Source organism: Oncorhynchus gorbuscha, linkage group LG23 (genome assembly GCF_021184085.1).
Source record: "Oncorhynchus gorbuscha isolate QuinsamMale2020 ecotype Even-year linkage group LG23, OgorEven_v1.0, whole genome shotgun sequence".
Lineage (NCBI taxonomy): Eukaryota > Metazoa > Chordata > Actinopteri > Salmoniformes > Salmonidae > Oncorhynchus > Oncorhynchus gorbuscha.
Window position 1 is genome coordinate 33,329,009 of NC_060195.1, and position 26,619 is coordinate 33,355,627.

The following is a 26,619-nucleotide window of genomic DNA, read 5'->3' on the forward strand; positions in this document are numbered from 1 at the left end:
GGAAACGCTAGCAAGTTGAGCCTGTCATAGGCCAGACATGCCCCGCTAAGATTGCCTCGTATCCTCCTCAGTCGGTCCGTCAGCGGGCCTAAGTGTAACTGCATAGTAATCACACACAGACAGTATCCCCTACCGCTGGCCCGCAGTGACCGCATGACATCTTTATGCATTTCCAATATGATAATCATGTTTATAATGTCATTTTTGGACTGTACTCTGTGCATTTTCAAGCTTTCTCTCTCTCTCTCTCTCTCTCTCTCTCTCTCTCTGCACTTTTCCTTCTGCTTGTCCTAATGAGTGGCTCTTATGAGAATAGGGCATACTTTGAAAAGGTCACAGGAGGTTTGAGTATCACATTGCTGTTAATGTTAATAAAAAGAGCAAACCGTGCCAAATCTACCTCTGAGCTTTTGTCCCTCTCCATATGGAATGTGATTTATCTGCAGTTTGTCATATGAATTGCTTTGCATCATTGTTAGGAAGCGTGTATCTCATTACGATACAAAGGCTGTTATTCATTTGTTGTTCTATGGTAATGTGGGATGTGCCTCAGAGGCTACTATGATGAAAGGTACAGTAGTGAACCATCTGGCTCGTACAGAGAACCGTAAAGTGTTTTTTATTCGGCTGTACTCATAGGGGAACCCTTTCATGGACCCTTTTTGGTTCCAGATAGAACCGCTTTGGGGTTCCATGTACAATACCAGTCAAAAGTTTGGACACACCTACTCATTCAAGGGTTTTTCTTTATTTAATGCTTTTCCAACAGTCTTGAAGGAGTTCTCACATATGCTGAGCACTTGTTGGCTGCTATTCCTTCACTCTGAGGTCCAACTCATCCCAAACCACAGAGGGTTATCCTATGAGGACAACTAAACAGAGTTTCAATGCAAAATTGGCCATAAACTTGTCATAAACATTTGGTTTTTTCACAAGATTCTTAACTGCCGTATATCCTACTGATAAAGCTGATTCGCATTCAACCACAAAGCCATAATAGCCATTATTATAGATGAATCTGACATTCACAAGTGGATCTGCACTGACTTTCCCTCCCTACAGCATAGAGACAGAGACAGAGTGGTTGGCCGTCCTTCCTCAGTGGCAGGGCAGAGTGACATTACCATCCCCAGGCCCGCTGGCACAGATATCACCCACAGTATGGGAGAGTGGCAGGGTCGATGGCCCCATGTTGGCTCCTGGCTCCGTCCAATTCTGTCCCCTTTGTCCCCCTTGCCCCCTCCATCCCCGCTCTCAGAAAGAAAAGGCAAGATGGTTTCCGCCAGTCTCTCAGTGCATTGATCAGAGGCCAGACCTCCATTAGCTAAAGGTCAGTTAAGGCCAGCGGATGGGGTCCTGGACGGGTCCTGTGTGCGTGTCCTTTGGGGGGACCCAGACCCACTCTCAGGCCCAGCCAGGGAACATGTCCTTGTCACCGGGTTCACAGTGCTCTGTGCCATGGTAGTGGGAGGATGTCCCCCCTCCCCTCCCTGGGCTTGGTCGATGCATCCAGCAGGCTGCCCCTTTCTACATCTACCTCCATTCCGTTTGATCTCAGCCACATTATACTACACCATTGTCCCTCTCCAAAAATCAAAGACTCATTCGTTCTAATTTTCTCCCTCCAATAGAATGCCACAGTAAATGAGGTGCCTAGCTCCGACTACAGATGATCACAGCGGCACAATTACATCAAATTGCCAGTCCAGACCTGTGGTTTCACATCACTGAATGGCAGTTTACCTTATAAGCCTGTGAATGAATGGGGGATAATTGTGGTGATAAACAGTGTGGAGGCTGAGTCTGCCGTCGGGTGGGATCCATTTCCTGTGTTGTCAGGGGCACCAGTGATGGAGAGGGCTGAGATGCACACACAGAGAAAGGCAGATGAGATTATTTGCATACACACACACACACACACACACACACACACACACACACACACACACACACACACACACACACACACACACACACACACACACACACACACACACACACACACACACACACACACACACACACACACACACACACACACACACACACACACACACACACACACACACGCACACACAGATGATGATTGTCTATAGCTTCTGTCAGGTTGTGTTTTTTTTCTCCAGCCATGGAGACCTCATCCTGGGAAATCGAGCAATTTCTGATTGAAAACAGTGGCGGTAATTAGAGCACTCACTATTTGTAACCACTTGGCATTACATTAGTATGCAAAGCTGGCAGTCAGCTAATCTGGGGGAAAACGTTTGTTTCCTTAATTGCCCTCTTAGGACAAAGGGAAAGGGAGGGGGGAGAGAATATAGTAGAATGTTAACTTGCCCCTGCTAGAAGGGAGCCTGGTGTGTTCAAGGGACGTGGCTGCCTCAACACAGGGGTCACACACACATAAACACTTGGACACACATGCTTATAGATTGATAACCAGTGGTTTGGAATATGAACTATACAATGTGACAATGGGGTCATCTTCCTATCTTGATCTTTGTATGAAGGCATATGAATCCACCTGGTCTGTGTCAGGCCAGTTGTTCCTGTCTATCCTATCTGCCTCCTCACCTTGGCTTCACTGACATTAGGATGACACTACCTTACTCACTACCTCAACCATAATGCTATCGTCGCGGCCTCCCGGGTGGCACAGTGGTCTAAGGCACAGAGATTCTGGGTTTGAGTCCAGGCTCTGTCGCTGCCGGCCGCGACCGGGAGGCCCATGGGGCACAATTGGCCTAGCGTTGTCCCTGTTAGGGAGGGTTTGGCCGGCAGGGATGTCCTTGTCCCATTGTGCACTAGCGACTCATGTGGCGGGCCTGGGCGCAGTGAACGCTGATCAGGTCGCCAGGTGTATGGTGTTTCCTCCGACACATTGGTGCAGCTGGCTTCCGAGTTGGATGGGCAGTGCGGCTTGGTTGGGTTGTGTTTTGGAGGACGCGTGGCTCTCGACCTTCGTCTCTCCCGAGTCCGTATGGGAGTTGCAGCGATGAGACAAGACTGTAACTACTACAAATTGTGGAGAAAGGGGGGGTAATTGTTTTTTAAATGCTATGGTCTGCTCGCTTTCCCTTCTGCTCCAGCCTTTCTCTACTGCAACCAGGGTCCTCCTTCTGCCCAGATTACCTTTAGAGTCTCTCTCTCTCATCTTTATAAGGTACATGCACCTGTACACTGTATTCTTGTTACATTCCACAGCCTATAAAACCAAAAATGTCACTCAAACAGAAGGAGGAACTAACAAAGAGTCACTGACAACAACCAAAACGAAACAGGTGGGGTTTTAGGAGTGGTTCTGAAAGACACTCATGGGGGTGTCCACTGAAAGTTGACTGGCATGAGCACCCACTAAGAGGCAAACAAAAGAGAAACCCACACCAAACTTAAAGACAGGAAGCAAACCAAAAAGTGGAGCAAAACAAAAACAGGGAAGAACAGATAAAGGATTGTCTTTCTAGAAATCAAACAGGGAGAGCCAACTAAAGGTGTTGACCCTCCACATCTCTCAAGACAATTGGAGGATTGGGCTAGCCGCTCTTAAATATCACCTGTGCCAGTACAGATGGAAACCCCATTCCAACTAACGAGATGGACCAACCAGTACAGGTGGAACACATACTGACTAACGAGGTGCCACCAATTGGTGAACCCTATGTGCTAAAGTACTATTTGAGCTACAGTCCAATCTCAAAACATCAATGGAGGAAGAAAAACTGTAACAATTATCAACAGGGAAGTACACTGTATGCTCTACCATCTCCTCTGTAACAATCTATCTCACCCATTGGTTGACCTGACATTGGTATTGGTATTCTAAACGATATCATAGCCACCATCGATAAAAGACAATACTGTGCAGGCGTAATCATCGACCTGGCCAAGGCTTTCGACTCTGTCAATCACCACATTCTTATCGGCAGACTCAACAGCCTTGGTTTCTCAAATGACTGCCTCACCTGGTTCGCCAACTAATTCTCAGATAGAGTTCAGCAGTCTCTATGGGGGTGCCACAGGATTCAATTCTCGGGCATACTCTTTGCTCTGTATACATCAATGAAGTTGCTCTTGCTGCTGGTGATTCTCGGATACACGTCTACGCAGACGACACCATTCTGTATACTTCTGGCCCTTCTTTGGAAACTGTGTTAACAAACCTCTGGACGAGATTCAATGCCATACAACAGTCCTTCCGTGGCCTCCAACTGCTCTTCAATGCAAGCAAAACTAAGTGCATGCTCTTCAACCGATCGCTGCCCATACCCACCCTTCTAGCATCACTACTCTGGACGGTTCTGACTTACAATATGTGGACAACTACAAATACCTAGGTGTCTGGTTAGACTGTAAACTCTCCTTCCAGACTCACACTAAACATCTCCGATCCAAAATTAAAAATTAAAATTAAAATTAAAATTAAATCTAGAATCAGCTTCCTATTTCACAACAAAGCATCCTTCACTCATGCTGCCAAACATACCCTCGTAAAACTGACTATCCTGCAGATCCTTGACTTCGGCGATGTCAACACTCAGAAAATTGGATGTAGTGTATCACAGTGTCATCCGTTTTGTCACCAAAGCCCCCATATACTACCCACCACTATGCTCTCGTTGGCTGGCCCTCACTTCATATTTGTCGCCAAACCCACTGGCTCCAGGTCATCTATAAGTCTTTGCTAGGTAAAGCCCCGTCTTATCTCAGCTCACTGGTCACCATAGCAGCACCCACCCGTAGCACGTGTTCCAACAGGTATATTTCACTGGTCATCCCCAATGCCATTCCTCCTTTGGCCGACTTTCCTTCCAGGTCTCTGCTGCCAATGACCGGAACAAATTGCAAAAATCACTGAAGCTGGAGACTCATATCTCCCTCACTAACTTTACGCATCAGCTGTCAAAGCAGCTTACCGATCATTGCACCTGCACATAGCCCATCTGTAAATAGCCCATCCAACTACCTCATCCCCATTATAATTTGTTTTGCTCCTTTGCACCCCAGTGTCTCTACTTGCACATTCATCTTCTGTACATCTATCACTCCAGTGTTTAATTGCTAAGTTGTAATTATTTCGCCACTATGGTCTATTTATTGCCTTATCTACCTTATCTTACTACGTTTGCACATACTGTATATAGACTTTTCTATTGTGTTATTGACTGTACGTTTCTTTATCCCATGTGTAACTCTGTGTTGTTGTATGTGTTGCACTGCTTTGCTCTATCTTGGCCAGGTCGCAGTTGTAAATGAGACCTTGTTCTCAACTAGCCTACCTGGTTAAATAAAAAATAAAAAGTAAAAATGGATTGATTTTCTCTTCTATTTTATTATGCACTTTTCTTTTGCCCAGTACCACCATGACATATGATGTGCATTTCACACAAAAAAATGTTGACAATCTTTATGTACCTTTAATATGGATGGAGAATGACTTTCTGTGGTTGCAGCGCTGGAGGATCCACAGCCTGGCAAACTTCATGGTCAGATGTTCCGTTGGCTCGTCCTGCACACAAAGTCAAATACAGCCCAATTAACACCGTCTGCAGCCTGGACTAGACAAAACAATGACAGGATCATACAAGTACATGAGGTCACACTTTCAAAAGGAAAACATATTGATAGATGTGGCTCTTGGTGCATCTTTTATTTGTTTTATGGTGTATTTACCTTTTCAAATATGGTAAATTGATATTGGCAGTGAGTTGTATGAGTGAACCCCTAATGATGAACATGAGTCCATCCAGGATCCATTTTTAGACGATTCATTACGATACACTGCACCATACATCACCGCAAAACATGTGTCTTGTTATTCAAATAGCAGCTCAAATCTACCATTGTCCTTAATTTGAGCAGTTTTGATGGTTTTATGACTGCAGCTGATTTAAATACATTGTTTTCAAGTTCAAGCTATGCCTGCATGGGGTCTGCTGACTGGAAGACTAACAGACACAGAGACTAAATAAAGGAATTACTCATAATAGGCTACTTTGTCAAATATGACGATATGCATCAACATAATTGAATTAACTGAAAATGTTTAATGAATATCAACACTGTGTTATGTTGGTCACCATATCAATGCATTCTGGTTTACGATTATACTATAGATCAATTTATAGATCAATATATTTTTACAAATCAGACCATAACAAAACACACATTCAAGCATAAAGGAGGGGTACCACATTATTTCAGTTGGATTGACAATTGACAGGTAAGAGACAGGTTTACAAAGAAGTATCTTTTTCGAGCTACAGGCCTAAATTTGAACATTATATGACCTTCAAATTGCGACAGTCATGATCGGATTCGTTTTGCGCATTGGATTCCTGCATCGAACAACATGGCTGATAAATTACTTGGAAAATGAGCACATGCGTCTCTAGAAATGATTATTTTTGTCAAATCAATTAAAATTCGTTAAATATAAAGAACCATGCGCTGTCTTCTTTCCGCAGATCAACTTTTGCACACCTGAAGTCAAGTTCTCAATACATCACAGGTGCGCAGGAGCGGGAAAAAAAATGATTTAAAGTGTAATTCGTTCCCATAGCCAGCAAAACAAACACCACATGCAATGTTTCTGTCAACTTTCGTCAAGGCAAGACTTTCTTCTGTAAAACTATTCCATTAACTTACAGCAAATTGTTTTCTACCTTTTCTATATTTTAATGTACCTATTCACGCTTCGATAACAATTTCAACCCACTATCCAAATTCAGACGATTTCACAATGAGACCTTTAGGATATTGCCTTTTGACTTTCAAATAGGCTTATTTCGATAAAAGTTACATTTTTTTTACAGGGTCGTTTGTATTATGACTTGACAAAAGGGGTGAACCACGAGTTTGACAAAAGATTGAATGACAGACAATCTTTTACCCCTTTACTTGTTTACTTTTTACATCAATGAGGGGGAAGTTGGATGCGACAGGTGAAGAAAACGAGCTGTTGAGTTTATCCCTGTTTAAATCACTTGGTCTGCTATTTGTTTACATTGGTAATACCTATACAATGCCGAACAACCTATTTAGAATAGAATATTCAACACATTAGAATTACATATCTCTTTCAAGTAGACATTCTAGCTTATTTTGCCATCATATCATCTTGCTGGCCTATCCACACAAAATCGTGTCACGGTATTCTAAGTTGGTTTCAAATCATCCACGTAAAATGATAAGAAATGAACTAATGAGTCATTTATTAGACATACTTTCACTAATTGTGATGTCCTATCACAAATGAATTTATCAGAGCCTTGCTGCGTTTCAATCATTTTCCGTCACAATCTTTTCAGACCTCTCTATAGAAGCAACTAGGCAACCGAAACACAGATGTTTCGGGAAAGTATAAAAAATTGTGATGATAAGAATGTGAAGTTATATTAGACTACAGAAACATCGGGATTTGAGGATAAAAAGCGGTTATTTTCGCTCCAGATTTGGTCATTTAATACAAGGCGTGTGACAACCTGTGTACATTCATAGCAAACAAAAATGATGTTTTAGATAAGGTTAGTGTCAGGTGCGAGAAAATGTACAACTAAAAAGCAAACTTTACTTTGTACAAGATCCCAATTTGAGAACACATTTCTGACACACTTACATCATTTATCCAGTCCCTAGTTTAATATTTGACTCGTTTCATTTATGAGTGGTAATTTCATGTCTTCTTTTCAAAAAGAATAAATATTACGCTTTTAACTCAATTTAGGCGCACATATTTTAGAAATGGCCTATAACGAAATAGAATAATCGGGACTCTGAAATTTGTATCGTTCACTTTTAGTGAGCCACCAATCAAACAAATACATGTTCGTCTTTAGGTTTAGGCTATGGCATAAACAAAATAAATAAGTTATTAGGCGTTAAAATCTTTTAAAACGTTTCATATCTGACTGCAGACTATTTTTCAATAAAATGTCAACTAAAATAGGAAAACCCACATTTACAGTTTAGTCATTTAGCTGAAGCTCTTAACCAGAGTGACTTACAGGAGCAATTAGGGTTAAGGGCACGTCGATAGACTTTTCACCTAGTCGGCGCGCGCACACACACACACACACACACACACACACACACACACACACACACACACACACACACACACACACACACACACACACACACACACACACACACACACACACACACACACACACACACACACACACACACACACACACACACACACACACACACACACACACACACACACACACACACACACACACACACACACACACACACTTAATCAGAGTCCTTCTGTAGCTCAGTTGGTAGAGCATGGCGCTTGTAATGCCAGGGTAGTGGGTTCGATCCCCGGGACCACCCATACGTAGAATGTATGCACACATGACTGTAAGTCGCTTTGGATAAAAGCGTCTGCTAAATGGCATATATTATTATTATTATTATTATTAAAACATTCACACTCATAAACCTCGAACCAATTTCGGGAAACAATTTGCCATCTTTAACTTATGCATTAGATCCTACTAGCCTATGTATTATTCGACCCCCCTTCTATTCAGTATTGACATTGCTATTGCATTGGACACTAATAATAATTTTTCAACTGTTGTTTCCCTGCTCAATATAATTATACACACTGCTCCTATGCTGTAATACCCGACATAATATTATTGTGAACAATTCAACTAATTGAAATTGAAATGATAGAAAATAAGGTAAAGTCCTTTCCGGGCCGAACCAGGAAATTACCTTGACATAAGGTAATTTCAATTTCTCGGTACAAAACAAAATGTATGCAGTGTTTCATACCGTTCTACTTTGACGCAGTTTCAAAGGTGAAATCAGAAGTCACGTTTGTATCCACATCACAATCATATTTTTCCAAACAACTGATATATATTCAACAATGACAGGTAGGCCTACTTTCTGACGACCTATTTCCGGTTGAAATGTTAGTTATTTAAATAGTGAATGGATGTAACACTTCCTTAACTTTGTCAGTGAGAGTTAAGGCCAAATGTCTTTGGAGGAGGCTTGAATCAGTCAGTCCCTGTGTGTACACTGAGGTCCAGTGTTCTGGCAACAAAGGGGGGGCTAATCCACGTAATTTACACAATGCATAGGGCCGTGTTTACATGGGATAGAGGAGGGCCTCATCTTTTTTTTTCACCGGACATAAATGCCAAAGAGTTGAAAAGGGACCTTTTCTGGACGATATGCGGAGAACATTTCAGGAGCTTTGAATCAATCCCATTGTAACTTTATTTTGGTATATTCTAAAGTGTCCTAAACAGTTTCACCCCCGAAGGACGAGCCATGTCCACCAAAACACACCTGTGAATGCAGTCAGCAAGCTAGGCTAGGCTAAGGCCTATTTTACGGCGTCAATTAATAATTTAAGAGAATAACACCATTTTCCAACTTCGAGATAAATAGACACACTGTTTCGTAATATGCTACTATGAAGAAGAGATGTTTTGCATATTTTAATTGTGAATAAAATAGGCTATAAATTGTGTGCAGTGCAATCATCAAAACATCAATCTCTGATTTCTGAAGTGTGTGACAAATGTTGGCTACTGTAAATTAGCAGCATATTCCAATTTGTCACAGAACACTTTTGTGGGATGAATTGTCGTATCTAATTAAAATCACGCAAACGTAACAATCTGAAATATTTGAGGTTTCGTTTAGTCTACAAATTGCGTTCAGTTGGGGTTTAGCCTAGGCCAAGGCCTACATGATTTCCACAGCCCTTACTGGCCTTTGTAATGGGTCAGCAATTATTTCAATCTGGAATTTGTTATGATAAACCATAACCGCAATGCTTTTTTGTTTTGTTTTCATAGTTCAGCTTTTAATTTTCTTGAATTAAGAAAAGGCTGTCCGTCTTAGAAATCATTACACTATATGAAATTAGCCATCGGACTATTGGCTATTAAACATTATGGGACTGCAAAATTGCCAATATAGGAAATCCAATAACAAAATAAAATAACAAATAGGAGTTATTCCTTAAATAGCCAATTATAACAAATGTTGAATTGGATGGAAAACAATGGGTCATACGAGGAACATTTGTTCATGTTCTATCAAGACAATATTTAGCTATCTCAAAATATGGCATTATTTTATTAGGCCTATAATGTCTCAACAGGTTAAAAAAGGCACTATGTCTGCTCCAATCAAATGCAGAACTTTATGACACCTGCAAGACGTCACTGTATGATTTTCTAAATGTAAACACAATTCACCTCAAATGTCTTTCTTCCATAGCCCACTGATGGCAGACATTACAGTATACTCTTAAAAAGGTTCTGGATAGAACCAAAACGCTTCTATTGGTTGCTTCATGTGGCACCCCTATAGGTTCTATATAGAACCGTTTTGTAGGGTTATTTCATCAGAACCCCAGGGGTTCTTCTTCAATGAACCAACAATGGCTGAGGTTCTATATGGGATCCATTGGGGTTCTGTATGGGAAAAAATGTATGTTCTATTTAGAACCTTAAGGGGTTCCACAGATGAAGCAAGCTTTTTGCTTCTATCCAGAATCTTTTTTTCTAAGAGGATATAACATGACCAATCGAAACTGTGACCTTTAACTGAATGTGTTCCTTGAACAGTGTAAATATTGATAGTTGCATATAACCCGCCATGTAAGGGTAGACCCCAATTGGAGCACATCTGGTGCATGGCTCTGTCTTTCTCTAAGTTTACCCTATAACGTATATAGGCTACACATGTGATATCATATCCGTTTTTGTATGACTCACAATTTGGGTTACAAAGGTAAAGCCGCTTGCTGTTACATGATATTAAAGCATGTCGTTTCTACAAACGGATTCATTGCTTCATTATTTAACAGAAATATCTCCCTACCCCTAAAAGGCAACAACAATTTAACTGTTATTTAGCCTAAATGAAAACGTGACAATGTTACATAGCCTGAACTGGCGAAGGACTGACATTGGAAGGAATGTGAAATATATTGCAAAATATTTAACCAAAGCAAAAACCCGGCCCTTTCCAGTTTGAAATAATACCACACCAAACAAATATTTCACCTTCAATCACGTATGGACAAAACTGTCCGCAATCCTTTATTTAGCCTACAATCAATCATTCGTTTAATTCTTTTTTATAAATAAGAGAAATTCCCTAGTTTGACTCACAGCCATTTTTAAATACACTTCACCCCATTTCAGATGTCTTTCTTTGGGGTTCCCTTAATAACGTATTTCACGAAGGGTGGATGATTATTTTGGCACTGTCAGGTAAATTCATACGGTACATTGGAGAATTCTTCTTTAATTGCCGCTAATCCCGAGTGTCATGTGGCGCTCAGGTTGCATCTCAGGTGAACCCGCGCGAGGGACGTGTTCCCGCCTTTACAGGCATAAAACACGATTACCAGATCATTATTAATCAAGCCTTTTCTTCGTGAAATTGTACATTCCAGTTAAGATGCACGTTGTCTAATGAGGGGAGGAGTAAATGGCAAATTGTGACGTTCGTTTAAATGAAATAGTTCAACTACTAGCCCATATTTCTTTCAATTTCAATGAATAAATCAACAGTATTATGGATTTTTTTCTCTCTTCATGGATTCTCTAATTATATCCTTGTGACATGGGAACAGATGAGCTTGATTCACTTTCAGAGTTTGGAATAGCATGACCTCTGTTATTTTGAGTTTGACATCTTTGTTTTTATTAGAAGGTGGCACTTTTGGTGCATAACAATTAGTGATTACATCATTAACTATTCATTTATGACAGATTTGAGATTTGCTTGGAAAAATAATTATGTTCGTGTTAATGTTGCTCTCTGAGTTTGGATGTGGTGGATGTTGCCACAGAGCATTGATTAAACAGAATGTTAAGCTTAGACTGTAGCCTAATGATAAACAACCGTTTCTTCAGTAGTTGCAACAGAATATTGCAATGTGCTTGGCACCCCCTGAATTTACTTTCTAAGCATCCTTCATTTGTAGTTGGGAGGAAATGAAAGAGTCAATCTCTGCTCTGGCAGTTCCTGTGTCACTCTCTGCACGAGAGGCCGGGAGAGAACTGTTGAAGCAGATAGCATGCTCAAACCGGATCTCTGGAGACCCTGACATCAAAGAGGACTAAACCTCACATGGAGAGCACTTTAAGCCAGGCACGACTGTGACAACAGAACAACCCAATATGTGAATGTCACTTTTGTCAAAACCGAACACTGACACAAAAGACTAGAACTATTTCATTGCAGAAGGTTGAGGAACAAAAACACATAGATCTATACTCACAGTCCTATTTCCTTGGGACCTCGGAGATTGATTAAGTTGCTAGAGGAGATGGGTAACTGACAAGTATTTGTCAAAATCATGTTGGTGAGAGTGGCTAGTGTCGAGTTTGTTTCTACTCCAGAAGCATCCAAATTGACAAGGCATAGATATAGTCTGAAAGTGTAATGTCTTCTACAGACCCATCAACTGACAAGGACACAGCTTGATCTTGAAACTGATAAATTCTCAAGCCAACCGCAAGATTTTGCTCTGATAGCAACACTTTATTTTGTAAAAACTCTAAATTGTCAAGTTGTTCTTTGCATAGCAAGTCCCCTTTCCCATCTGAATCCTGATGGGTTGAGAGGGGCAACTAAATCTACAATAAAACATAGTGTTCTATCTAATCCTGGGTTTAAACTCTGAAGTTAGTCTTGACCTTTCCCAATCTTCAGTTGGGAGCAGTCAAGGAAGTGGCTCTAAACTCAATCCTGGTTTCTCTAGTCCTAATATGCCGTTTCAACAGGTCTAATACTTGAGCTTGTATTCTGACACTATTTCCAAGATTAAATCTGATACCCAAAGCCCTTTCCTCTTCAAAGTAGTCTCCTGTTGTGCTTTGTGACCACAATAGTATCAGTCTCGTATGTTCAAAGTCCCATCCTTGTGTTAGCTTTCAGTTGCTGTCTACACATCTCTCTTGAAAATACATTTGAGACTTTGAAGGCTGGCCTGAAAACACTAGTGAAAATTACAAGAAATGTACAAACTTTCAATGAATATCACAGCTGATTAACATTCCAGCTGTGTAGGCTACACATCAAAACCAACGTTTAGATTCAAATTTAGAGTAAAACAGTCCAAAAAAAACCCTCATGTCAATTGATTTGGGGGGTAATCTTTGCAAGTTCCCTCAGTATAGTAGTATTGATTAAATACTTTTGAACTATTAATAATTTAAAGCTATAAACCAGAGCGCTTTAAGGCCACAGTAACCAGCATGCACTATAATCTCTGCATCAGAGGAATTATCCATTGAAATGCAGATGTTTTATTGAGCAAAGTGATGGATATACCATCAGATGTTAGGCTTTTACATTTTTTTTTTTTTGCATCAATATAATCACGTGATTCATCTTGTTACATAACGACACAACGGATTAATATGAAGTATAAGGCTATTTGGTGTCTGGATAAATGAAAAGCCCACCAAATCCTGGCAAAGAGATCTGACCTAGACAAAAGCAAGCAGAAAAGCTGCAGATCAACGGATACCAAGTGATTGGGAACGTTCGACTGACAATGATCAGATGAAAAGAGCGGCGATCTCAATAAACTTGTCATTCAGCCTTTCAAGGTTCAATCATATCTGAGGTGTTTTGCATAACTATGAGGTCCACATTTCTAATCCTCAAAGGGTCTCGGTGCTACTTGGCTTTGCACTGTAGTCATTCAAGGTCACAACCCGGCAGGAAATATGGGCTGCCATAGCAACACAAAGATGGCTTCTGAAGGCTTAGCATAATTCTTCCCTAATAGAAAAATAACAGCGCCAAATCCCGTCCTTAGTGAACTGGCTTATTTGATGGAGGCAGACTCCCACCTGTGAAGCACATAGTCACCACACTAATGTGCTAGACCACTAGGAGATGAAAAAAGGTCCATCTTTGAAAAGGGGGTGGGGAATGTGAGTTCTCGGACCAAGCCAAATTCTTTCTCTTCTCTTCTGATGAAAACAACCCACAGTATGTCTCAAACTAGCTTGAGCTCTTTGAGAGCAGAAAATATGAGCTGCCAAATGAATTGTAGTCTCTAAATAATACTCATCTTTGAAGAGCTTATGAGTCTCTCTTTCTGTGAAAACCAGTGGAGAGAAAAGACTCTGCTCACATTGGCAGCAAACCTCAAGAGATGTTTTATTTTCATTTGTAGAATGATTGAACACAGCCAAACATCACATGAAACTACATTAAAAGATGAGCAATGTTTGAAAACTTTTCTCACAAATATATTTATGATATTCTGAGAGTTTTAGTTGTATTCTCTAGAAGGAGGATGTACGTGGTCATGGACTACCATGGGTCCCTATAGATTCTTATGTCTTCACTCAGAATCCCGGCGAGCTCATTAAACACACTGAAACAAACAGAATAGACTATAACCTTAAGAAAGCAGGAGACCAACCAACCAGAGCAAGGAATGGGCCTTTGCACTCTAGTTGCGATGAAAGGGAGCTGTGGTGTGCTTAAGGGATGTTTTTTTTTGTATGCATGCTTGTGCACCTGTGTCACAGTGTGTGTGTGTGTGGTAGGGAGGAGAGGAAGAGTGTACTGTGGAATAGACCGTCAGGTCATGTAGTCGTGTGATCTCTATCTGCCTTGTAACCCCCCCCCCCCCTTGGGAGAGGATAAATTACCGCCACACTTTAGAGTGCGAGGCGTGTATGAGCCACTACAGCAGTGCAGACTGCTTTTAGGATCACCCATGAGTAACAGAGCTCCAGCAATGTTGCAGCCATAGTGATCGAGCCAAAAAAAGGCTTTATGAAATCGTTACTGTCAAGAATGGGGTATGATCATCAAATCCTAGCAGCTGAACATGATTTCCTATAAGGGTCCTATAGTATGGTGCTGTTTTCTGTCTGTGTAATACAGATGCTTACAGATAGGGGATGTCGTAGTTGGATACGTGACTCATTCTGCTAGTGCTTGGCTTCCTGAGTCAGCCATTTTTAGTCTCAAAGGATTACTGTATGTTCGCTGTAATCTCCAGATGGAGCCCTTCTTTTCACTGTCTCTGGCGTAGTCACTCTACTATCTCACTGTCTGTCTGTCTGTGGCGTATGCCTGCTGCTTGTCTTATTACGGGGTGTTTTAAGGATATTTCAGCCTGCCAGGACAAAGAAACCCGCCACCTCATTCCCCGGCTATGGATAATCTTCTTTCATTGTGAGGGATGCTTTTCTATTTGACGGTGCTCAATAGTATCTCAGGTCGACATAGTGACACCACAGAATCAGAGGGAGATAATCATTATATTGTAATGTGCTTTCAGCCTCCTCGCGAGAAATAGCCGGAATGCTTCTGGGCTTGCAGTTGCCTAATGCTTCTATCAATAACAGAATCACTGAATGCTCAAGCACTTTCAAATTGTGATATCTTCATTGCAGTTGAGGAGAGTTATCAAATGTTTCTACCCTTTTCTTAATCTAACATCAGCATTTCTGGTTAGTAGTCTTTGTTAAGCAAAAGGAGCATGCAGCCTTCATTGCTTTTCTATCGATACATCTTTCAGCTGTTGGGCACATATGCAAAATGTACACGTTCATAATCATTTTCTCTAAATCTATCTTTTATAGTTTGTGTTATGGATTCTTTGTGCGTCATGGGCATACAGTGCATTACCATTAAAAACAATGTAGATGCTCTTTTCTCTGCTACCAGGGTTTCCACCATTGTTGCCCATAGATCCCTCTTCATGAACCCCTGTCTGCATTCTTGACGCTCACCCCTTATTGTGGGTTGATTTGGCTTGGTGTCTTCACGTTGAATGGGCGATGACAGTCACAACGGCCATACATACGGAGTCCCCCTGGTCTGTACAGTAGGCGTTCAATGACCGTCCGACAGCAGTGTAATTAAATCAGCACTGTATGCACGATTGACCAACGAGAGGCCAGACTCCCCCGCTGTTCCCTGAAGGGAATCCCAACGAATCTCTCCCAAAACCTCCTTTTTCAGAGTCTTACACCGGGCACCTTTCCACTTCAAAGCACTGTACCTCTTAAGGACTCACGTCTCCTGGAAAGAATGGCCTCGGCTGAGATACAGACACCGCTGGTCTAATTTGCCTTGCCTGCACATCCCTCCCCCTGGGACCGGGTCATATCCGAGACTGAAGCGACTATCTGATGAGATCACACGGAGAGGGTGCAGGAACAGGAACGTAAAGGTGAGGAGTTACTGCATATCCTACCAGGAGCCTCCAATGGGTTCTATTAAAACGCGTTCAATATGCAGGTCAGGGCTTTCAAATTACTGGGCACCCTCTAACCCCGGCAAACTAAAAGGGTATTGGTGCTCAATGATGGGAATCTGGACCCCATTAATATAATGAGTCCAGGGTATTAGTATTCCAAAGCCAACTGTGAAGTCTCTCTCTTTAAAAAAAAAATCTCTGGTAGAGATTTTAAGGAGTGATCTGCCAACTTGGGAGTGACAAAGGATAGCAGGGAGAGAGAGAGGTGCTTGCTTCTAATCTGAGATCAATTTCCAGCTGTCAGTTCTCAAAGGGCAATTTCCAACAGTTAGGAACTCTGTCAGAGCGTAAAACACAGACAAGCAACGCAGAGTGGAACATTTACTGTCATCAGAAGAAAGCTCTCCCTGCTTTTGACCTTTTCTTCAGACCTGTTAATGTTTCTAAAGAGTGATAAAGAGAACAACTAGAAGAATATAGTGGGTGATGGGAGACATATTTGCATAATTTTACCCTGGCTCTGGTTACTGAGCTAGAGTTGTGAGCGTCCACTATTTTGTTTCTCGCTAAACAAAACAAAGCAGGATTATGTTCGGGAGCAACTTGTCTCAGCCACATCGTGTAGCTAAGCAGTCCGCCCTTTGACAGAGTAAAATCTAAGTGAGAGCGGGTTAGACAGCTAAGTCCAGCATGGTTGGTAGGCTGACGTGTGTCTGACAGTCACCTGTAAGACATTAGGGAGACAGTGGAGTGGTGGAGTGTGCCGGGGTCCTTCAACCAGGAAGCAGCAGCTGCTGGAGCTAATTAAAGGCATAGTAACATAGCCCTACTCAGACCCACTTCAAACACTCCTCTGCATGCAAGCCTGGAGAACCATCTCTGGGGTGTCGGGGCCTGTCAGGGCACCTCTGTGACCTGCTGCAGCTGCATGCTGAGCCCCGGGTCTGACCTGAGGACCGGGGGGTGAGCCCGTGAGGGACAGGGGCACTGTGGGGTGCACCTGGGCCAGACTTACCTGTGCCTGGGTGTCTGCACAGCGGAGCGTGGTATGTGGCTGTGTGGGCGTCGGTAAGGGGACTCCAACCTGCACAACAAAGAGAGAGAGGGGGCTTAGGTGAAAGGTCAGGAGGAGAAGGGAGGCTTAGGAAGAACAGACATCAGGCATATTAACTAAACATGATCAGACGGACACATGTGCTGGAACAGAGGCGGAAACAGATGCCCTTTAGATGTTCTGAGGAAACGTAAACCTAAACATGTCGTCTTTGTAAGGATTTCGCTTAATGTAAGCCTTGCCTTAATTAATCTACATCTACAATGACAACGTTCAGCCTTTATCGGCTGACGCAAGATCATTTTATAAGGATGCCCGGATGCCCAAATCAAAGATGGCAGTACAGTATTCCTATCCTTCCAGTCAGAACTACTGACGAATGTTGCCTTGAAGAGTAAGTTGGGATTGAACACAGAAATCTGAAGCCCTGACAGACAAACCCATTGAGGTAAAGTAACCTATAATATTTTTGGAGGCACATGCTCAATCTGAATCTGTCTATCAATCACTCAATACTGTAGGTTATTATCGAGGGAAGCGCATGGAATCGAAGCCGTCTTGCATCACTCACCCATTATGTTGCAGTGAAGATACGTACCAAAGGCAGAATAATTTGGACACCTCACGCAACCTCTTGACTTCAACTCCTAGAGATGTCAAATCAAGTTGTTCTTTTAATCCCTGATTCAGTGTGTCATGTTTTGTCATTAATTATCATGTCTTGTCCCTGTGCTTCCCCTTCTATTCGTTTCCCTCTGCTGGTCTTATTAGGTTCTTTCCCTCTTTCTATCCCTCTCTCTCCCCCTCCCTCTCTCACTCTCTCGCTCTCTCTTCTCTCTATCGTTCCGTTCCTGCTCCCAGCTGTTCCTATTCCCCTAATCATCATTTAGTCTTCCCACACCTGTTCCCGATCCTTTTCCCTGATTAGAGTCCCTATTTCTCTCCTTGTTTTCCGTACCTGCCCTGTCGGATCCTCATCTATAATTCACCGTGCTGTGTCTATGTTTTGCCCTGTCGTGTCGTGTTTCCCTCAGATGCTGCGTGGTGAGCAGGTGTCTGAGTCTGCTAGGTTCAAGTGCCTTCCCGAGGCAACCTGCAGTTCTCGATCAAGTCTCCTGTCTGTTCTCGTCTTTACGAGTAGTATTATGCTTTTTGTTTTGTAAAGTTTCTTACTGGATTAAAGACTCTGTTTTCGCCAAGTCGCTTTTGGGTCCTCATTCACCTGCATAACAGAAGGATCCGACCAAGGAATGGACCCAGCGACTACAGAGGCTCGTAACACTGCCGTCGAGATCCAAGGAGCCATGCTCGGCAGACACGAGCAGGAATTGTCTGCTGCTCGCCATGCCGTGGAGAACCTGGCCGCTCAGGTTTCCGACCTCTCTGGACAGTTCCAGAGTCTTCGTCTCGTGCCACCTGTTACTTCCTGGCCTGCCGAGCCTCCAGAACCTAGGGTTAATAACCCACCTTGCTACTCCGGGCAGCCCACTGAGTGCCGCTCCTTTCTCACCCAGTGTGAGATTGTGTTCTCTCTCCAACCCAACACATACTCTAGAGAGAGAGCTCGGGTTGCTTACGTCATTTCACTCCTTACTGGCCGGGCCCGAGAGTGGGGCACAGCTATCTGGGAGGCAAGGGCTGATTGTTCTAACAATTACCAGAACTTTAAAGAGGAGATGATTCGGGTTTTTGACCGTTCAGTTTTTGGTGGGGAGGCTTCTAGGGCCCTGGCTTCCCTATGCCAAGGTGATCGATCCATAACGGATTACTCTATAGAGTTTCGTACTCTTGCTGCCTCTAGTGACTGGAACGAGCCGGCGCTGCTCGCTCGTTGTCTGGAGGGACTCCACACAGTGGTCAAAGATGAGATTCTCTCTCGGGAGGTTCCTTCCAGTGTGGACTCTTTGATTGCTCTCGCCATCCGCATAGAACGACGGGTAGATCTTCGTCACCAGGCTCGTGGAGGAGAGTTCGCATCAACGGTGTTTCCCTGCTCCGCATCGCAACCATCTCCCTCCTCTGGCTCTGAGACTGAGCCCATGCAGCTGGGAGGGATTCGCATCTCGACTAAGGAGAGGGAACGGAGGATCACCAACCGCCTGTGCCTCTATTGCGGATTTGATGGACATTTTGTTAATTCATGTCCAGTAAGAGGCCAGAGCCCATCAGTAAGCGGAGGGCTACTGGTGAGCGCTACTACTCAGGTCTCTTCATCTAGATCCTGTACTACTATGTCGGTCCATCTACGCTGGACCGGTTCGGGTGCTACATGCAGTGCCTTGATTGACTCTGGGGCTGAGGGTTGTTTCATGGACGAAGCATGGGTTCGGAAACATAACATTCCTTTCAGACAGTTAGACAAGCCTACGCCCATGTTTGCCTTAGATGGTAGTCATCTTCCCAGTATCAGATTTGAGACACTACCTTTAACTCTCACAGTATCTGGTAACCACAGTGAGACTATTTCTTTTTTGATTTTTCGTTCACCTTTCACACCTGTTGTTTTGGGTCATCCCTGGCTAGTATGTCATAATCCTTCTATTAATTGGTCTTGTAATTCTATCCTATCCTGGAACGTATCTTGTCATGTGAAGTGCTTAATGTCTGCCATCCCTCCCATTTCTTCTGTCCCCACTTCTCAGGAGGAACCTGGCGATTTGACAGGAGTGCCGGAGGAATATCATGATCTGCGCACGGTCTTCAGTCGGTCCCGAGCCAACTCCCTTCCTCCTCACCGGTCGTATGATTGTAGTATTGATCTCCTTCCGGGGACCACTCCTCCTCGGGGTAGACTATACTCTCTGTCGGCTCCCGAACGTAAGGCTCTCGAGGATTATTTATCTGTGTCTCTTGACGCCGGTACCATAGTGCCTTCTTCCTCTCCGGCCGGGGCGGGGTTCTTTTTTGTTAAGAAGAAGGACGGTACTCTGCGCCCCTGCGTGGATTATCGAGGGCTGAATGACATAACGGTTAACAATCGTTATCCGCTTCCCCTTATGTCATCAGCCTTCGAGATTCTGCAGGGAGCCAGGTGCTTTACTAAGTTGGACCTTCGTAACGCTTACCATCTCGTGCGCATCAGAGAGGGGGACGAGTGGAAAACGGCGTTTAACACTCCGTTAGGGCATTTTGAGTACCGGGTTCTGCCGTTTGGTCTCGCCAATGCGCCAGCTGTTTTTCAGGCATTAGTTAATGATGTTCTGAGAGACATGCTGAACATCTTTGTTTTTGTCTATCTTGACGATATCCTGATTTTTTCACCGTCACTCGAGATTCATGTTCAGCACGTTCGACGTGTTCTACAGCGCCTTTTAGAGAATTGTCTCTACGTAAAGGCTGAGAAGTGCTCTTTTCATGTCTCCTCCGTTACTTTTCTCGGTTCCGTTATTTCCGCTGAAGGCATTCAGATGGATTCCGCTAAGGTCCAAGCTGTCAGTGATTGGCCCGTTCCAAGGTCACGTGTCGAGTTGCAGCGCTTTTTAGGTTTCGCTAATTTCTATCGGCGTTTCATTCGTAATTTCGGTCAAGTTGCTGCCCCTCTCACAGCTCTTACTTCTGTCAAGACGTGTTTTAAGTGGTCCGGTTCCGCCCAGGGAGCTTTTGATCTTCTAAAAGAACGTTTTACGTCCGCTCCTATCCTCGTTACTCCTGACGTCACTAGACAATTCATTGTCGAGGTTGACGCTTCAGAGGTAGGCGTGGGAGCCATTCTATCCCAGCGCTTCCAGTCTGACGATAAGGTTCATCCTTGCGCTTATTTTTCTCATCGCCTGTCGCCATCTGAGCGCAACTATGATGTGGGTAACCGTGAACTGCTCGCCATCCGCTTAGCCCTAGGCGAATGGCGACAGTGGTTGGAGGGGGCGACCGTTCCTTTTGTCGTTTGGACAGACCATAAGAACCTTGAGTACATCCGTTCTGCCAAACGACTTAATGCCCGTCAAGCTCGTTGGGCGTTGTTTTTCGCTCGTTTCGAGTTTGTGATTTCTTACCGTCCGGGTAGCAAGAACACCAAGCCTGATGCCTTATCCCGTCTGTTTAGTTCTTCTGTGGCTTCTACTGATCCCGAGGGGATTCTTCCTTATGGGCGTGTTGTCGGGTTGACAGTCTGGGGAATTGAAAGACAGGTTAAGCAAGCACTCACGCACACTGCGTCGCCGCGCGCTTGTCCTAGTAACCTCCTTTTCGTTCCTGTTTCCACTCGTCTGGCTGTTCTTCAGTGGGCTCACTCTGCCAAGTTAGCTGGTCATCCCGGTGTTCGAGGCACTCTTGCGTCTATTCGCCAGCGCTTTTGGTGGCCGACTCAGGAGCGTGACACGCGCCGTTTCGTGGCTGCTTGTTCGGACTGCGCGCAGACTAAGTCGGGTAACTCTCCTCCTGCCGGTCGTCTCAGACCGCTCCCCATTCCTTCTCGACCATGGTCTCACATCGCCCTAGACTTCATTACCGGTCTGCCTTTGTCTGCGGGGAAGACTGTGATTCTTACGGTTGTCGATAGGTTCTCTAAGGCGGCACATTTCATTCCCCTCGCTAGACTTCCTTCCGCTAAGGAGACGGCACAAATCATTATCGAGAATGTGTTCAGAATTCATGGCCTCCCGTTAGACGCCGTTTCAGACAGAGGCCCGCAATTCACGTCACAGTTTTGGAGGGAGTTCTGTCGTTTGATTGTGCGTCCGTCAGTCTCTCTTCCGGATTTCATCCCCAGTCTAACGGTCAAGCAGAGAGGGCCAATCAGACGATTGGTCGCATACTACGCAGCCTTTCTTTCAGAAACCCTGCGTCTTGGGCAGAACACCTCCCTGGGCAGAATACGCTCACAACTCGCTTCCTTCGTCTTCTACCGGGTTATCTCCGTTTCAGAGTAGTCTGGGTTACCAGCCTCCTCTGTTCTCATCCCAGCTTGCCGAGTCCAGCGTTCCCTCCGCTCAAGCGTTTGTCCAACGTTGTGAGCGCACCTGGAGGAGGGTGAGGTCTGCACTTTGCCGCTACAGGGCACAGACTGTGAGAGCCGCCAATAAACGCAGGATTAAGAGTCCAAGGTATTGTTGCGGCCAGAGAGTGTGGCTTTCCACTCGCAACCTTCCTCTTACGACAGCTTCTCGTAAGTTGACTCCGCGGTTCATTGGTCCGTTCCGTGTCTCCCAGGTCGTCAATCCTGTCGCTGTGCGACTGCTTCTTCCGCGACATCTTCGTCGCGTCCATCCTGTCTTCCATGTCTCCTGTGTCAAGCCCTTTCTTCGCACCCCCGTTCGTCTTCCCTCCCCCTCCCGTCCTTGTCGAGAGCGCACCTATTTACAAGGTACATAAGATCATGGACATGCGTTCTGGGGGACGGGGTCACCAATACTTAGTGGATTGGGAGGGTTACGGTCCTGAGGAGAGGAGTTGGGTTCCGTCTCGGGACGTGCTGGACCGTTCACTCATTGATGATTTCCTCCGTTGCCGCCAGGATTCCTCCTCGAGTGCGCCAGGAGGCGCTCGGTGAGTGGGGGGGTACTGTCATGTTTTGTCATTAATTATCATGTCTTGTCCCTGTGCTTCCCCTTCTATTCGTTTCCCTCTGCTGGTCTTATTAGGTTCTTTCCCTCTTTCTATCCCTCTCTCTCCCCCTCCCTCCCTCTCTCACTCTCTCGCTCTCTCTTCTCTCTATCGTTCCGTTCCTGCTCCCAGCTGTTCCTATTCCCCTAATCATCATTTAGTCTTCCCACACCTGTTCCCGATCCTTTTCCCTGATTAGAGTCCCTATTTCTCTCCTTGTTTTCCGTACCTGCCCTGTCGGATCCTCATCTATAATTCACCGTGCTGTGTCTATGTTTTGCCCTGTCGTGTCGTGTTTCCCTCAGATGCTGCGTGGTGAGCAGGTGTCTGAGTCTGCTAGGTTCAAGTGCCTTCCCGAGGCAACCTGCAGTTCTCGATCAAGTCTCCTGTCTGTTCTCGTCTTTACGAGTAGTATTATGCTTTTTGTTTTGTAAAGTTTCTTACTGGATTAAAGACTCTGTTTTCGCCAAGTCGCTTTTGGGTCCTCATTCACCTGCATAACACAGTGTTTCCTTGCAGCACACATCCTTTCTTTTTTGATGTCTCTTGCTACGCATGTGCATAATGAGCTTTAAGAATCATACTGTTACACCTATTACACTCCTATTACACTAGAACCATATTTTGGAATAACAGTGGCTTGATTGTGTTCGCATCAGATTATTATCAGTTATTTTTCAGTTATTTAACTGATTATCAGTTATTTAACATTTTCCAGTTGAGAACCGTTATAACAAACCGATACTTTAGTCAAAACAAAATCTTTCTGAGAAGCTATAACAATGAATACACTTTCTCTGTCAATGCTTTTTTATTATACGTGAACATTAGCATATCGCCTAAACTTTGTGGTGTAAGAAGATGTGACTGCCGGATGGAGGTGAAGGTTGACATGGGTTTGTAATAGAAAACTAGGCTAGGCGTGGCAGAATGGCGTGGGTGGCATCTCTCAGCTTTCTCTCTAGCCTCTGTGAAGTGGACTCCTCTGGGTCCTGTACAAGGCCAGGGCGACCCCCCTGCTGTGTCCTACGGGCAGGTGTCTGCATCATGGAGACACGATGTCTCTCCCTGGTGTTTCCCACACGCCACTGCACAGCCACTCGTGGGCCACCGGAAACAGGCCTCCGCCTTCACCAGCCGCACGGCAACCAAATCAAACCCCCACAGGCAGAGACACGCAGGGAGGACTGTCCATCTATCCACATGTCATTCAGATGCAAGACTGACATTCACCAAGATGCCTCTATCTTGGGAGGGGATCACACAACATGGCTCCTACTGTAGGTACACACACAGACCGTTCCTTTTCACCAGAGTAGAAGAGAAAATGACAACCAGGATAATTCAATCCAACCTATGTGGTGTGCTGGTGGATGTTCTTGTGCTTCTAGTTCCGACAATGCAGTGATAACCAACAAGTAATCTAACTAACAATTCCAAAACTACTGTCTACACAGTGAAGGGGCCTACATAAGGATAAAATGAGTGACAAACACTGGGTATATACAGTGTGGACAAAGTAAACAAAGTGGCATAGTTAAAGTGGCTAATCATGTGTTACCTGGATGCAGTCCAGTACAGTATACATATGCATATGAGATTAATAATGTAGGGTAAGTAACATTATATAAGGTAGCATTGTTTAAAGTGGCTAGTGATATATCTTGTGTGCCTGCCACATGCTGGAAGGCCTACACCAAAATGGTAGAAAACACTGGGTTTCAGGCCCTAATAGTATTCTGCCACCCTGGGCAGCCAGGTTTCTCTTGGGTAAAATAGAGTGAAGGAAACTTTCCCCTTCACGTCTTTATGGCTTCATGCTCCGAGCGCCTGGCTGTGTGGGATCGTGTGCTGTACTCTTTCAGCTGGCTGTCGTGTGGTCTCAATCTCTTTACACAATTCACTGCCAGCCTCCTCTCCTTTCTACCAGGCCTCCGCACACCGTGTAATCAGCAGATGTCTTCATAGAGGAGCCCACTGCCATGTGCTGCACACCTGCCTTGCCAATTTCATTTAGGTGACCCACCCACCCCCACCCCCCCCTTCTCACACATTTCAGGCCCAGCAGCCATGTTGATTTGGTCCTTAATGTGCCCTGAAGTCACAAAATACTTCTTTCCTCAGCACCGTCGAGCCACAGTATCAAAGGATATAGCTAGTCCTGAGTGAGCCTAGGTGACCACGATGCTATCATCCACTACTGCTTCGATGAACAATACCTCATTCAAGAGTGTCCTTTAACCTTGAAAAGACAAAACCAATAAGAATGGAGTTCTTTTTTTCATTACTCATGCTTGTGGTGCTGTGATCTATCTCAGTTCATAATCGATGCCGCAACACAGCTAAATGAAAAGAGAGGTTATCTGATGTTAACAGGACAACACAAATCATTTCTGCTTAGGTAATTGAGACACTTTTACCAAAACAAGGACGCTGTGTTATATAAAACACATCAAACGCAGTTCTGATATTTTAAAGGTAAAAAAATCTACCCCGGTATTTTTCGAAATGATAAATTAATAAACACAGACCAATTAATTTGATGACACCAATTTCAAATGAACTCATTTAGTTGCCTCGTCAAACAAGGCGAAGTCACAACCGGCGACTGCGGAAACACGTACATTGACAGTTTATTACATAGTAAACCCACGTTGTTATTTTCCTTTTAAATGATACGTACACACTATGCGAATCATATATTCTGCTCATTTAATGAAGGATGGTTCTGAAGGATGGTTCTGCTCTTGTCTTGCTTGTCTCTGTGAAGTCTGGCTTTGACCACCTGGGCACCATCAGGGCACCACCTGGGCACCACCTGGGCACCATCAGGGCATCCACATGGCATGTGTTCTGTCTGCCACCGTCATCTGTATATCTGGGTGAAAGTGGGAAAGTGACAGGCCTGCTGGTGTTGGGTAGTATGAAATGAGCTGTCAAATGATCGATATTCAAAGTCTGTTTGGTAAACTGGGTCATTCAATTTAAGGAAAAGGGATGCCTCGAAGGATACAGTAATCGGGAAAATATTGTAAGTAAAGTTATCATTATGAATTGGAATACTGTTATTCACATGGTTATTCAGTGTCTAATTATACTGAACAAAAATATAAACACAACATGTATAGTGTTGGTCTCATGTTTCATGAGCTGAAATAAAAGATCTCTCAAAATGTTCCATGAGCACAAAAAGCTTATTTCTCTCAAATTTTGTGCATAAATATATTTACATCCCTGTTAGTGAGCATTTCTCCACATCCCTGTTAGTGAGCATTTCTCCACATCCCTGTTAGTGAGCATTTCTCCACATCCCTGTTAGTGAGCATTTCTCCTTTGCCAAGATAATCCATCCACCTGACAGGTGTGGCATATCGAGAAGCTGATGAAACAGCATGATCATTACACAGGTACACCTTGTGCTGGGGACAATAAAAGGCCACTCTAAAATGTGCAGTTTTGTCACACAAAACAATGCCACAGATGTCTCAAGTTTTGAGGCATTGTGCAATTTGCATGCTGACGGCAGGAATGTCCACCATAGCTGTTGCCAGAGAATTACATTTTTATTTCTCTATCATAAGCCGCCTCCAACGCTGTTTTAGAGAATTTGGCAGTGTGTCCAATCGTCCTCACACCTTCAGACCATGCGTGACCATGCCAGCTCAGGATCTCTACACCCGGCTTCTTCACATGCGGTATCGTCTGAGACCAGCCACTCGGACAGCTGACAAAACTGAGGAGTGATTCTGTCTGTTATAAAGCCCTTTTGTCAGGAATAACTCATTCTGAT

At 44.0% G+C, this 26,619-nt stretch overlaps 1 long non-coding RNA gene across 1 annotated transcript in view; it reads right to left on the bottom strand.

Annotated features, from left to right (window-relative positions):
- Positions 1-1,272: 1,272 nt before the first annotated feature.
- The window catches only part of LOC124011186, a 33,272-nt gene continuing 7,925 nt past the window's right edge, over positions 1,273-26,619 (bottom strand). The window contains exons 2-4 of the long non-coding RNA XR_006834554.1: positions 17,250-17,318; positions 5,413-5,506; positions 1,273-1,860 (exon numbers count right to left, since the gene is read on the bottom strand). This is a non-coding gene — a long non-coding RNA (uncharacterized LOC124011186). The remainder of the gene's footprint in view (positions 1,861-5,412; positions 5,507-17,249; positions 17,319-26,619) is intronic.